Here is a 12467-nt window from a genome sequence, read left to right on the forward strand (position 1 = left end):
GGTTTCCTCAAGCGAAGCTGTACTGCACTTGTACGTACAATCAGGTTGTGGATCAAACAGTTTAGGGTGTGACATTGCTGCAATTTGAGCGTAATTGTCTTGCACTAACTGAAAAGTACCATGGTATTACCGTGGTGCAGTGTTTTTGACAAGGTATGATGTTATTCCAATGTCTTCAGGTCTTGTGAATTGCATATGGCTCCCTTTGCACTAAATATATCATAGGGTAATGCTTTAAAATGTTCATTAGTAATAATAACAATATAATAACATGTCTGTGTTATATCATAGAACTTTAAGTAATAATTAAAATGCTGTCATGTACTGTTATTGTAAAACATTATATTTAAAATAAATTACTACTTTTTACTCAATGAGAATGCTGTGAATGTATCAAGAGACTGTAAAGATATTTGTACATGTTCATTCATTCATTTTCCTTCAACTTAGTCCCTTTATTCATCAGGAGTCACCACAACGGAATGAACTGCCAACTTACCCAGCATATGTTTTACACAGCGGATGCCCTTCTAGCTGCAACTCAGTACTGGCAAATATTTGTAATGTTATATATGTCAAATAAATGCTGTTTTAAAAGGATCTGTTAAAGGAGAAATCCTGATTATTATTCATTCATTCATTCATTCATTTTCTTTTCGGCGTAGTCCTTTTATTAATCTGGGGTCGCCACACAGGAATGAACCGCCTCCTGATTATTATTTTATTTACAATTACATGAACTCTTTTCTACAGTCATAACATCAAGAAATTTGTCATTATGTCCCAAATCATCATATTAAATATGATTTCTGAAGGATTTTATGACTGAAATTACATGCTATGGAAAAAATCTATTTAGTTAGGAACTTTATTGATCTCGAGGGAAATTTAATGAACAGATTATTCAATTTTGCAATCACTGGATTAAATTATGTATTCAGAAAATATTGTTTTTAAATTATAATGATATTTCACTGTTTTAATGTATTTTTAAAAATAAATAAATTTTATATATTTAATAAAAAAATAATATTTGGACTCTCAGTAGTGATTATTAAACCACACTGAACTGAGCTCAACTGAACTGAATTTAAACACTACAAACTGAACTACACTGTTCCTATTTGAATATTATTTTTGAGTGAAACACTCTTTCACACTCCTTTCTAATATTTCTACCCATGTCAAACACACAGTGGATACAATGTTATATATTTGAAATAAATGCTGCTTTAAAAAGTTCTGTTCAAGGAGAAATCCTGATCATTATTATTTTATTTACAAAAACATGAACTCTTTTCTGGGGCAGCACAGGGGCGCAGTGGGTAGCACAATCGTCTCGCAGCAAGAAGGTCGCTGGTTTGAGCCCCAGCTGGGTCAGTTGGCATTTCTGTGTGGAGTCTACATGTTCTCCACGTGTTGGCGTGGGTTTCCTCTGGGTGCTCTGGTTTCCCCCACAAGTCCAAAGACATGTGGTACAGGTGAATTGGGTAAGCTAAAAAATTGTCCGTAGTTTATGTGTGTGAATGAGAGTGTATGGGTGTTTCCCAGTGATGGGTTGCAGCTGGAAGGGCATCCGCTGCATAAAACATGTGCTGAATAAGTTGGCGGTTCATTTCTCTGTGGCAACCCCTGAAAAATAAAGAGGCTAAGCCGAAAAGAAAATAAATAAATGAACTCTTTTCTGCAGTGATAATATTAAGAAATCTGTCATTTTGTCCCAAATCATCATATTAAATATGATTTCTGAAGGATTATAGGACTGAAAATACATGCTATATAAAAATCTATTTAGTTACAAACTTTATTTATCTCGAGGGAAATTTAATGAACAGATTATTCAATTTTGCAATCACTGGATGAAATTATGTATTCAGAAAGTATTGTTTTTTAAATTATAATGATAATTCACTGTTTTAATGCAATTTAAAAAATAAATGAATGCAAACTTGATGAGTAAGGGTATAAAAAAAATACAAGGTTTACCAATACTCAATACTTTTGAATATTATTTTTGAGTAAAACACTTTTTCATACTTTAATTAATATTTCTAGCCATGTCAAACACACCGTGGAGATTTATTCATTCATTCATTTTCTTTCGGATTAGTCCCTTTTCTTATCAGGGGTCGCCTTTATTTATCAGGGCTCGTTTTACACAGCTGATGCCCTTCCAGCTGCAACCCAGTACTGGGAAACACCCATGCACAGTCACATTCACACACTCATACACTACGGGCAATTAAGTTTATTCAATACTCTTATAGCGCCTGTCTTTGCACTGTAGGGGAAAGTCCCAGCCGGGACTTGAACCAGCAACTTTCTTGCTGTGAGGTGACAGTGCTAACCACTGAGCCACCAATATCATGGCCCTAAAATATATTATTATCTTGCTGTGCATTTAATTTTGCAAGGTTGCACTCCGGAGCACCTGGAGGAAACCCACTCCAACATGGGGAGAACATGCGAACTCCACAGAGAAGTACCAACTGACCCAGCCAGGATTCCAGGATACTAGTGACCTTCTTGCTGTGAGGCGACAGTGCTAACCACTGAGCCACCAAAAAAATCTGTTTTTTCTCTTAAAGATGGGGGGTGATATCATGGCCCCAAAATATATTATTATCTTATGACCTCCCAATCCAACTGCTGTGCGTTAAATCTGCTGGCACAAACCTGTTGCTGTCACACTAGAACATTAGCCTAAATAAATCCCCATCTCATATATATCAATATGGAGCGCTTAGAATTTCAAAAGTTTGCAACCTTGCAAAACTTTCCAGCAGAAGACAGAAAAGCTGAATTTGGCATCTTCCGCTAAAGGTTTCTGGCAGTGGTTTTGGCTTGTAATCGTGGTCTTGTCGGGGCTGAGTTACATGTGGACTGCTGAGCCAAACAACCTTATTGTATAAAACCCCGCCAAGAGCATTGTAGATAAACTACTGAAAGCACTCTGGGACTTTGAGGAGCAAACTGTAAAGAGACCTTCGCCTCGACGCAATTGTTAATTCATAAACGATTCATGTTTTTTAAGCATGCAATTGCGATTTTAAGCTTGGCAGATCCTTTCTTTTAGGATGTGCATATTTCATGCCACAAAAATTACAAAGCAAGTTTACATAAAGCATTTTTGAGATGTTAGATTTTCATCACATGTAAGTTTGTACACTTTCTAACTGAGGAAATGCATTAGAAACTACAGAACACAAAATAATAATATCCTCAAATATATTATCAGACTGCTAAAATTAAAGATACAATTTTTAAAAACAACTGGGATGTAAATAGTGATGATAACTGTACACTTTATAGAAATAAAGTGTCTTTACTGCACTCAAAAAAAATATTTTTGCTACTTTTTCATTCATCCATTCATTTTCTTTAGCTTAGTTTCTTTATTCATCAGGGGTTGCCACAGTGGAATGAACCGCCAACTTATCCAGCATATGTTTTACACAGCAGATGCCCTTCCAGCTGCAACCCAGTACTGGGAAACACCCATACACCCTCATTCACAGACATACACTATGGCCAATTTAACGTATTCAAATCACCTATAGCGCATGTGTTTGGCCTGTGTGGAAATGGAGTACCTGGAGGAAACCCACGCCAACATGTGGAGAGCATGCAAACTCCACAATGAAATGCCAACTGACCCAATCGGGACTCGAACCAGCGACCTTCTTGCTGTAAGGTGACAGTGCTAACCACAGAGCCACCTTAGATGTCGCCCCTTACTGGTTTTTCAAACTACTTATTAAAATGAGCTAATTTTGGGGGGACAACTTAATTGTTTTAAGTTAGGTTAAGTTAGGTTACCATTAGGTTAAGTTAATCGGTTTGTGTTGGGACAACATGAGGAATTGTGTGGAATCCCAGCATTTTTTACGGAGTGTCATATATACACTGTAAAACATTTAATGACAAAAAGTCAAGACAACAAATATTGTGATGTTGCTTTAACTTATTTTAGTAAGTTAATCAGGTTTCAACTAAATCTTTTAAGTTATTGAAAGTTTAACTTCATATTTTTAGTCAGTTTGATTGCTATAAGTTGAAATTAAAAGTTTGTTTGTTTCAACTAAACAATTTAAAGCAGCAAGATTTTTTTCGTACAGTGTGGTTTCATAAAGATCCCTGAACATTAACCACACAGTAAAAAAGGTGACTCAGCTTAAAATTGTAAGACAACTAGCTGCAAAGCTTTTTGAGTTAACTCAACTTTTAACTCGTTACTGCACTTGATGCCAAAATCTGCCATCTGCCAAAATCAATCTGGACCCCTCACACCCAGCGCACTGCCTCTTTGAACTTTTACTTCCTGGTCGACGCTACAGAGCACTGTGCACCAGAACAGCCCGACACAGAAACAATTTCTTCCCTCAGGCAATCCATCTCATGAACACTTGATGATAACAATTGTGGAACCAACATCACTACTTGCTAAACACTTTTATACACACATACACTTATTTAACAACACACTTTACATGCCATTTTGCACATAACAGCTGCACATATAACGTTGTATATAGTAATAAACATGTACATACACTTGTCAATCTGTATATTTGCACTCACTACTTACTTCTATTTTTTTTATATATATTTATTATCTGTTTTTTGTCCTGTCTCTGTAATCCTGTTGCACTGTAGAAGCTCTGTCACCAAAGCAAATTCTTTGTATGTGTGAACATACCTGGCAATAAAGCTCTTTCTGATTCAGATTCTGATTGATTTAAGTTGAATTAACACAAAAAGCTCTGTTGTAAGTGTCCATACAATTTAAAGTTGAGTCAACTTTTTTAACAGTGCAATCAATTTCAGACTTTTTTTTATTCTTATTCAAATATTTCCCAAGTGCTGTTTAATGAAAAAAAAATACTAGATTCTAGGGCTGCACAATATAGTGTTTCGGCATCAATATCGCAATGTGCGAATCTGCAATAGTCACATCACAGAGTCTGTAATTTGAGAATATAATGAATCAGGAACTACAGTTCAGAACACGTGATTTTTGCAGTCATTGCAAAGTTTAACTTTAATAAAATGGTGTGTTGTTTTTATGTTAAGGCCTAAAGCAAATTTGGACACAATAAATGATAAAGTTTGCCTCTTTATTTAATTATTGTGTTTATGAAGACTATACTGTTTTATTTTACATTTGATTATTGAATTTCGGTTCCTCAGTACAGTTAGATTCCACCAAAAAACTAGAAAGCGCTGTTATTTTCATTTATTCTCTGATCTATTGTTTTCATCTGTGCTTTAATTTACTTAATTTACAAAAATGCAGATGCACTCCCTTACTAATTGATCCCAGTTGATGTACAATTATTTTTTTTTCCAAATAGGGTCATCTTGCGAAATTATGTTCATATTGAAATATATATCTCAGAAAAACTAAATATTGCAATATCAGTTTTTTCCAGTAACAAGCAGCCCTACTAGATTCAATAACTTATTTAATAACTAATTTCTAATGTCTTTGCCATGATGACAGTACATAATATTTGACTTATTTATCATATTTAAAGGCTAACTAAAGTTAGCTTAATTAGACAAGTTATTGGATAGCAGAGGTTTGTTCTGTTGTCAATCAAAACATAATAATTTTTTAAAAACGTTAATAATATTGACCTTAGCAGATTGAAAATATTTTTATACATATAAAAAATATTCCAGCCAAACAAAAACAAAAAAATAAACGTTTTCTAAAAGAAAAACATAACAGTAAATACTATGAAACAAGTAATCCTTGCTCTGTTAAACATCACTTGGAAAATGTTTGAAGAATTAAAGCAGGATTAATCATTTTGTCTTCACTACATAGAACCTCAATCGTTTTTAATATACAGTTGAAGTCAGAATTATTAGCCCCCCTTTGCATCTTTTTTTTAATATTTCTCAAACAATGTTTAACAGAGCAAAGAAATTTTCACAGTATGTCTGATAATATTTTTTCTTCTGGAGAAAGTCTTATTTGTTTTATTTCGGCTAGAATAAAATAAGTTTTTAATTTTTTAAAAACCATTTTAAGGTCAATATTATTAGCCCCTTTAAGCTATATTTTTTCTGATAGTCTACAGAACAAACCATAATTATACAATGACTTGCCTAATTACCCTAACCTAGTTAAGCTTTTAAATGTCACTTTAAGCTGTATAGAAGTGTCTTGAAAAAATATAGTCAAATATTATTTACTGTCATCATGTCAAAGATAAAATAAATTAGTTGTTAGAGATGAGTTATTAAAACTATTATGATTAGAAATGTGTTGAAAAAAATCTGCTCTCAGTTAAACAGAAATTGGGGGGGAAATAAACAGGGGGGCTAATAGTTCAGGGGGGCTGATAATTCTGTCTTCAACTGTATATGTTTATTATAATTTTTATTATGTATACCTCTATATAACATGGTTGAAAAAAAAACAGTTACACTTTGAATGTTAACATGTATAATTATTTAAAGACTGCTATAAAACGGCTATGAAAGCATTTAGACAGTTACAAAAAACAAAAAGGCCATTAAACAATTAAGGCATGAACAACATGAAAATCTTCAGAATAATAATATCATATCATCATAATAATATCAGAATATTGAGATATCATTACAATTTAAATAACTGTTCTCCACAATAACTGATGAGTCTGACCTGTGATGATCTTAATCTTAATCAACTCTATGCTTCACATTCACATGATATCAACCCATTTTCAGAATAATTATGTATATTATAGCAATTCATGCAGGAAAAAATACACCACCCATGATGATATTAAACTTGATCTTGATATCATTAGATACAACTAACAGTTTTACATCAATATTATTTTATCTAGCTTATTTCCTCTTGTATTTAAAAATAATTCTCTGTTTAATGTAATTGTGTCATTCAAGTTGAACTTTCTTAAATGTTGTGATTCTCCTCATGACTGGTTGGTTTGGTTTATGACTTATAATGCCCTTTTTTACGCCATTTAAGTCTTTTAAGCTATTTTTATCAGGTTAAATAAAAAAAAAAACAGCTGAAATAAACATATACATTTAAATAAAATACATAATTTCAAGTAACACATTTTTTGTTGTTGTTTGATGATTGTACTTTTACCTTATTATATTGACCCTGCATAAATTAATACAAGACATGATCAGCTATTAATTAAAAAAACGTCGCTTGATTGAATTTTCAGAGAATTGATTAAGTAAATCTACTAAACATCAAGAGAAGAAAAAACCCCAGCAGCATTCAGACACAAAAGACACTTGATTTAATGCAGTGAATTACAGACATTATTTCAAGTGTGACTTCAGGCTCCAAATACATCGTCAGAAGCTCAGTTCATGTTTATCTGCATATTTTTGCAGCTGCAAATAAGGTTGCGAATGCGAAGGTAAGATGGCACACACGGAGGAAATGATCAGGGCATCTGTTTAGGAGCACAGAACAAATCCCTAAAGCTCCCGGTTCTCCTTTCTCTGGCTCCGAGCCCAGAGTCTTACTGGCAGGAGTTTAAGACGTTCAAGAATATTCATAAACCATAAACACTTCTGGAGTTCATCTCTGCCGTACTACAAACTTCATTATTCTCTTTTACTTCCTTTGTGTTCTCCAGGGCTAAATTTCAGATCTGACTTCTTTAAAACAGCAATAAAGCAACACAGATGTAATAGGGATGTTTCACCAGCAGAGGGCAGATACGGCATATTTTCACATTTTTGATATTGCAGGTTTACTTTTTTTTTTAGTAATGGCAGATGTCTGCTTAGTACATTTAAGTCAAAATGATTAGCCTTCCTTTTCTGTTCAAATTTTTCCCAAATAACGTTTAACAGAGAGGAAATTTTCACAGTATGTCTGATAATAATTTTTCTTCTGGAGAAAGTCTTATTTTGTTTTATTTTGGCTAGAAAAAAAAAAACATTTTAAGGTCAATATTATTAGCCCACTTAAGACATTTTGGATTGTCTACAGAACAAACCATTGTTATACAATGACTTGCCTAATTACCCTATAACTTTTATCTAAGTAACCTACACTGTAAAAAACTGATATGAACAATCTATATCTATATCTAGTAAAATATTATGTATCCAGCTATTAGAAATTAGTCATTAAAACTGTTTAGAAATGTGTTGAATAAAAATATTCTCTATACGTTAAACAGTAATTGAGGAAAAATATAAAATAATTCAAATATATTGGGAGTGCTAATAATTCTAACTTATGTTATTTCAAGTATCAAAAACATTTTTACATTTTTAGGTTATACTTTAAATGATTATTAACCCAACATTGGGTCATATACTGACAAACCCAATTTAAAATAATAAAAACATACATTTAAATTAAATAAAAAAAATTTAATTAATCACAATAGTTATCTATTTTGACTCAAATCTGGGTTACAACAACCCAGCATTTTCCTGTACATATATCCGGACCATATACACTACCAGTCAAAAGTTTTGGGTAAGTTTTTTTTTTCATGGTTTTGTTTAAATAAACTTATTCTGTTCATCATTTATTAAATGTAAAAAAAATATTAAGTGTAAAAACTTCATTTAACGACATTAAATAAATGACATTTAATAAACTTCATTTATTAAATGTAAAAAAAGGTTCAATTGTTAAATATTTATTAAAATGTTAAAAAACTGTTTTCTTATTGTATGTAGTTTCAAATGAAATTATTTCTCCAGTCATTATTGCTTTTACTACTATTACCATTAAAAATAATAATAATAATAATAATAATAATAATAATAAATATTAAAGTGATTTCTGAAGGATCATGTAACTGAAGACTGGAGTAATGAAGCTGAAAATTTCTCTTTAAAATTACAGGAATAAATTATGAAATTAAGTGATAAACTACTTTTGAACAGTTGTTTTGTAGTGTATTAACATTTTACAATTTTACAATGTGTACTGTATTTTTGATAAAATAAATGCAGCCTTGGTGAGCAGAATAAGCTTATTTTAAAACTGGTTTATTCATTTCTTTGACAAGTAGGGAATTGTGGTTATATTTGTCAGACTTTTTTACACAAGGTAGTTTTACACAGCGGATGCCATTCCAGCTGCAACCCAGTACTGAGAAACATCCTTACACTCTCACATTCACACACACACACACACACACACACACACACACACACACACACACACACACACACACACACACACACACACACACACACACACACACACACACACACACACACACACACACACACACACACACACACACACACACACTACGGCCAATTTGTTTACCCAATTCACCTACAGTATAGAGGAATTTCCAACCTACGTCACACATGACGTCACACGGGTTCAACTGTGCTTACCGGTTGCAAAAAAAGACCGGTTGCAATAGCAAACATGTCGTGTTGTGCAGTAGGATGCCAAAATCGAAAGTCCAAAAATAGAAAACGTAAGTTTTACCGTACACCACACTGCTTTAATGTCAACCGCAGACGTCTTTGTCTAACAGCCATCAGAAAAGCTGAATGGAGTGTTGACCTAATTATATGCTGGACTCTGCAGTTCTCAAGTAATATCAGGTAAGTTCACGCTTGCTGAATCATACACATTACTCGCTTTTGATTGCAGCAATGATTTCAGCAAAAACAGTTAAATATGGTTAATTAAATTGAGGACACTGAATGCTAAGAATGAAATATAAAAATCTAAGTTCACATACCCTGCCGTACAGGTGCAGTTCACTGTCAGAATGTCTTGTAAAATCACTTGGAGTTTCACTGAAATAGTGGTATATTTCAGGTTGGATGCTTGGTCATTTCATCTTATCCAATATCCATTGGGAGGGTGCTATCGCAAATGGACCTGTCAGACGAACGCCGCTCACATTAACGGTAATTTTGCTGAATAACTGTGCTTATCACTGGGTGACGAGCTGTTATAATATGCTGAAAGCATTAAGTAAATAATATATATAATATGTAATCAATATAACTTATTTCTAAGACAACAACAAACTCTGCACCGCATCTGATGTCATTCCCTTACTGTAAATGCTAGCGCTCCCGTTTTTTTTTTTTTCTGGTAATTCGTCTATAGCGCATGTCTTTGGACTGTGGAGGAAACAAGAGCTCCCAGAGGAAACCCATGCCAACACGGGGAGAACATGCAAACTTTAAACAGAAATGCCAACTGGCCCAGCCGGGACTCAAACCAGTGACCTTCTTGCTGTGAGGTGACAGTGCTAACCACTGAGCCACCATGCCGCCTGTCAATCAAGCATGCAAACCCTATCGTCTCATTAAAAGGAACTGTTCCTTCTTCAATGGTTAAAAAAAAAATCAAATATGTGTAAAGCAGTAGAGTGTAATTCAGATGAGCCATTGGGGGTCTTGGCCAAGAGTCCCACAAAGCGTATTCACAGGATATTTAATGGGCTTGTACAGTTTGCACGGAAACAGTGCCAAGTTTTTTCAATCCAATCCGAGCTGCCAAATGTTTCAGAGCGGCCAAGAAAACATGGAAGAATTCTGAATTTACAGCTTTGATGTGTTTCCTGCCTGGTGTGACAGAAGAGAGAAACGACACAGAGTGTGTGTGTGTATATGTGTGCGTGTGTGAGAGAGAGAGAGACTCCATGAACAAAAATGGGAGGAGAAATAGAGAGAGAGGGGGAAAAGTTAAAGCGGATGAGAGAGTATATTGTGAGACGGGATGAACTGAAGGAGAAAGTGAGCTACATTTGATGCACTCACTCTGCTTTCTTCGCCCTGTACACGAGCAGCTTCTGAGAATCAGGTGTCATTTCTTGTCTGCTGGAGAAACACACGCTATCAGGAGTCCACAGACATCTGCTGCTGCAACACACGCGCACACACAAACACGCCGCTGCTAAGATGAGCCCAAATGTGCGTTTGTTTAGTTGTCAAACGTAACCCAGCTCTGGAATAGAGGAGCTCTGAAGCAGGTAGGACTAACTTTTGTTACTATACTGACTTTAAACTAGACCACAAAACCAGCTGCATGGGTACTTTTGAAGGTATAGCCCAAAATACATTGCATATGTCAAAATCCATTTCATTTGGTCACATTTTACACTCCAAAAAATATGTTTACTGTTTGTTCAAACTACTTATTTAAAATGAGCTGAATCAATACATTTCTTGAGGGTTTTTTTGGAGACAACTTAATTGTTTCATGTTCAATCAACTTAAATTTGTAAAAACTAATCAGTTAACTTAATTCCTTCATTTTGCCCAACACAAATCGATTGTGTGGAACCCAGCATTTTTTACAATGTTGTATATTGTTAGTCCATGTTAACTCACAGTGCATTAGCTAATGTTAACTAGCATGAATTAGGATTTTAATGATGCATTTGTTTTATGTTCAATCCACTTAAATTTGTAAAAACAATTAAGTTAACTTAATCGGTCTGTGTTGGGACAACATGAAGGAATTGTGCAGCATTTTTTAGTGTTCACTTCAAAAATTATGTTTGTGTTTGTTGAAACTATATATTTAAAATGAGCTGAGACAACACAATTCTTGAGTTTTTCTGGAGACAACTTAACTGTTTTATGTTCAACATAGGCTCATTCTGAAAACCTAGCCCTATATACATTTCTGGAGATTGCGAATTATGTAGCCAGAAGTGTGTATGGCTGCATTTCCTCTTTAAAACGAACGCTACGGGCGGTATGTTGCCGTTCCTTTTTGCGCTTACCAGCTGACCGCTTACCTCTGTATGGACAGATTTCCCAATGTTACCAGTTTGTCCTGTAGCTTTAACATGTACGTTGGCAGACTTGAGACACAGAAAGGAGTTGACCACAACAATGGGGTTCGAGTCCAGCGAAGAACGGTTCCAGAAAGCAAGTAAGACAAAAACAAAAGCCATAAAATTAAATTAACAAGTAAATAGCAGGGTGAGAACGTGGTAAAATCTGAAAACATGGTAAAAATCAGGCGAGGCTTTTCTTTTTTTGGATTACTTTTTAAGTTGTTGGTTGGGTTTAGGGAAGGCGGTGGGTGGGTCAAGCGGTGCTTTTAAAAAAAAGTATATTGATTGGGTTTAAGGAGAAGGTAGGCGGGTCAATCTGTGCTTTTGAAAACACTATTGGTTGGGTTTAGGGAAGGAGAACGGTGGGTCAGTGGATCGGTCAGTCAGTCAGTCGACAGCTGCCTCTGGTGGATTTATATGAGAAGAGCAGGCGCGAATGGCACTCGCAAGAGAAATTTGAGATCTGAAAAAGCGTACATGCGGCCTCTGGTGGATTCACGAAAACAAAAACTGCAATAAAACGTAGCTCAAATTTCTCTCTCAAGTGCCAGTCGCACCTGCTGTTCTTGCGTAAATCCACCAGAGGCTGCTGTCGACTGACTAACTGATTAATCAACTGACCCACCCTCCTCCTTCCCTAAACCCAGTGTTTTCAAAAGCACCAATTGACCCGCCCACCCACTTTCCTAAACT

General features: G+C 34.7%; 1 protein-coding gene across 1 annotated transcript in view; it reads left to right on the top strand.

Moving 5' to 3' along the window:
• Positions 1-10689: 10689 nt before the first annotated feature.
• Positions 10690-12467, top strand: part of ripor3 (RIPOR family member 3) — a 104400-nt gene continuing 102622 nt past the window's right edge. Inside the window, exon 1 of the mRNA XM_056460534.1 lies at positions 10690-10958. The gene's annotated coding sequence lies outside the window, so the exon portion shown is untranslated. The remainder of the gene's footprint in view (positions 10959-12467) is intronic.

The sequence above is a fragment of the Danio aesculapii genome, chromosome 6 (assembly GCF_903798145.1).
Source record: "Danio aesculapii chromosome 6, fDanAes4.1, whole genome shotgun sequence".
Lineage (NCBI taxonomy): Eukaryota > Metazoa > Chordata > Actinopteri > Cypriniformes > Danionidae > Danio > Danio aesculapii.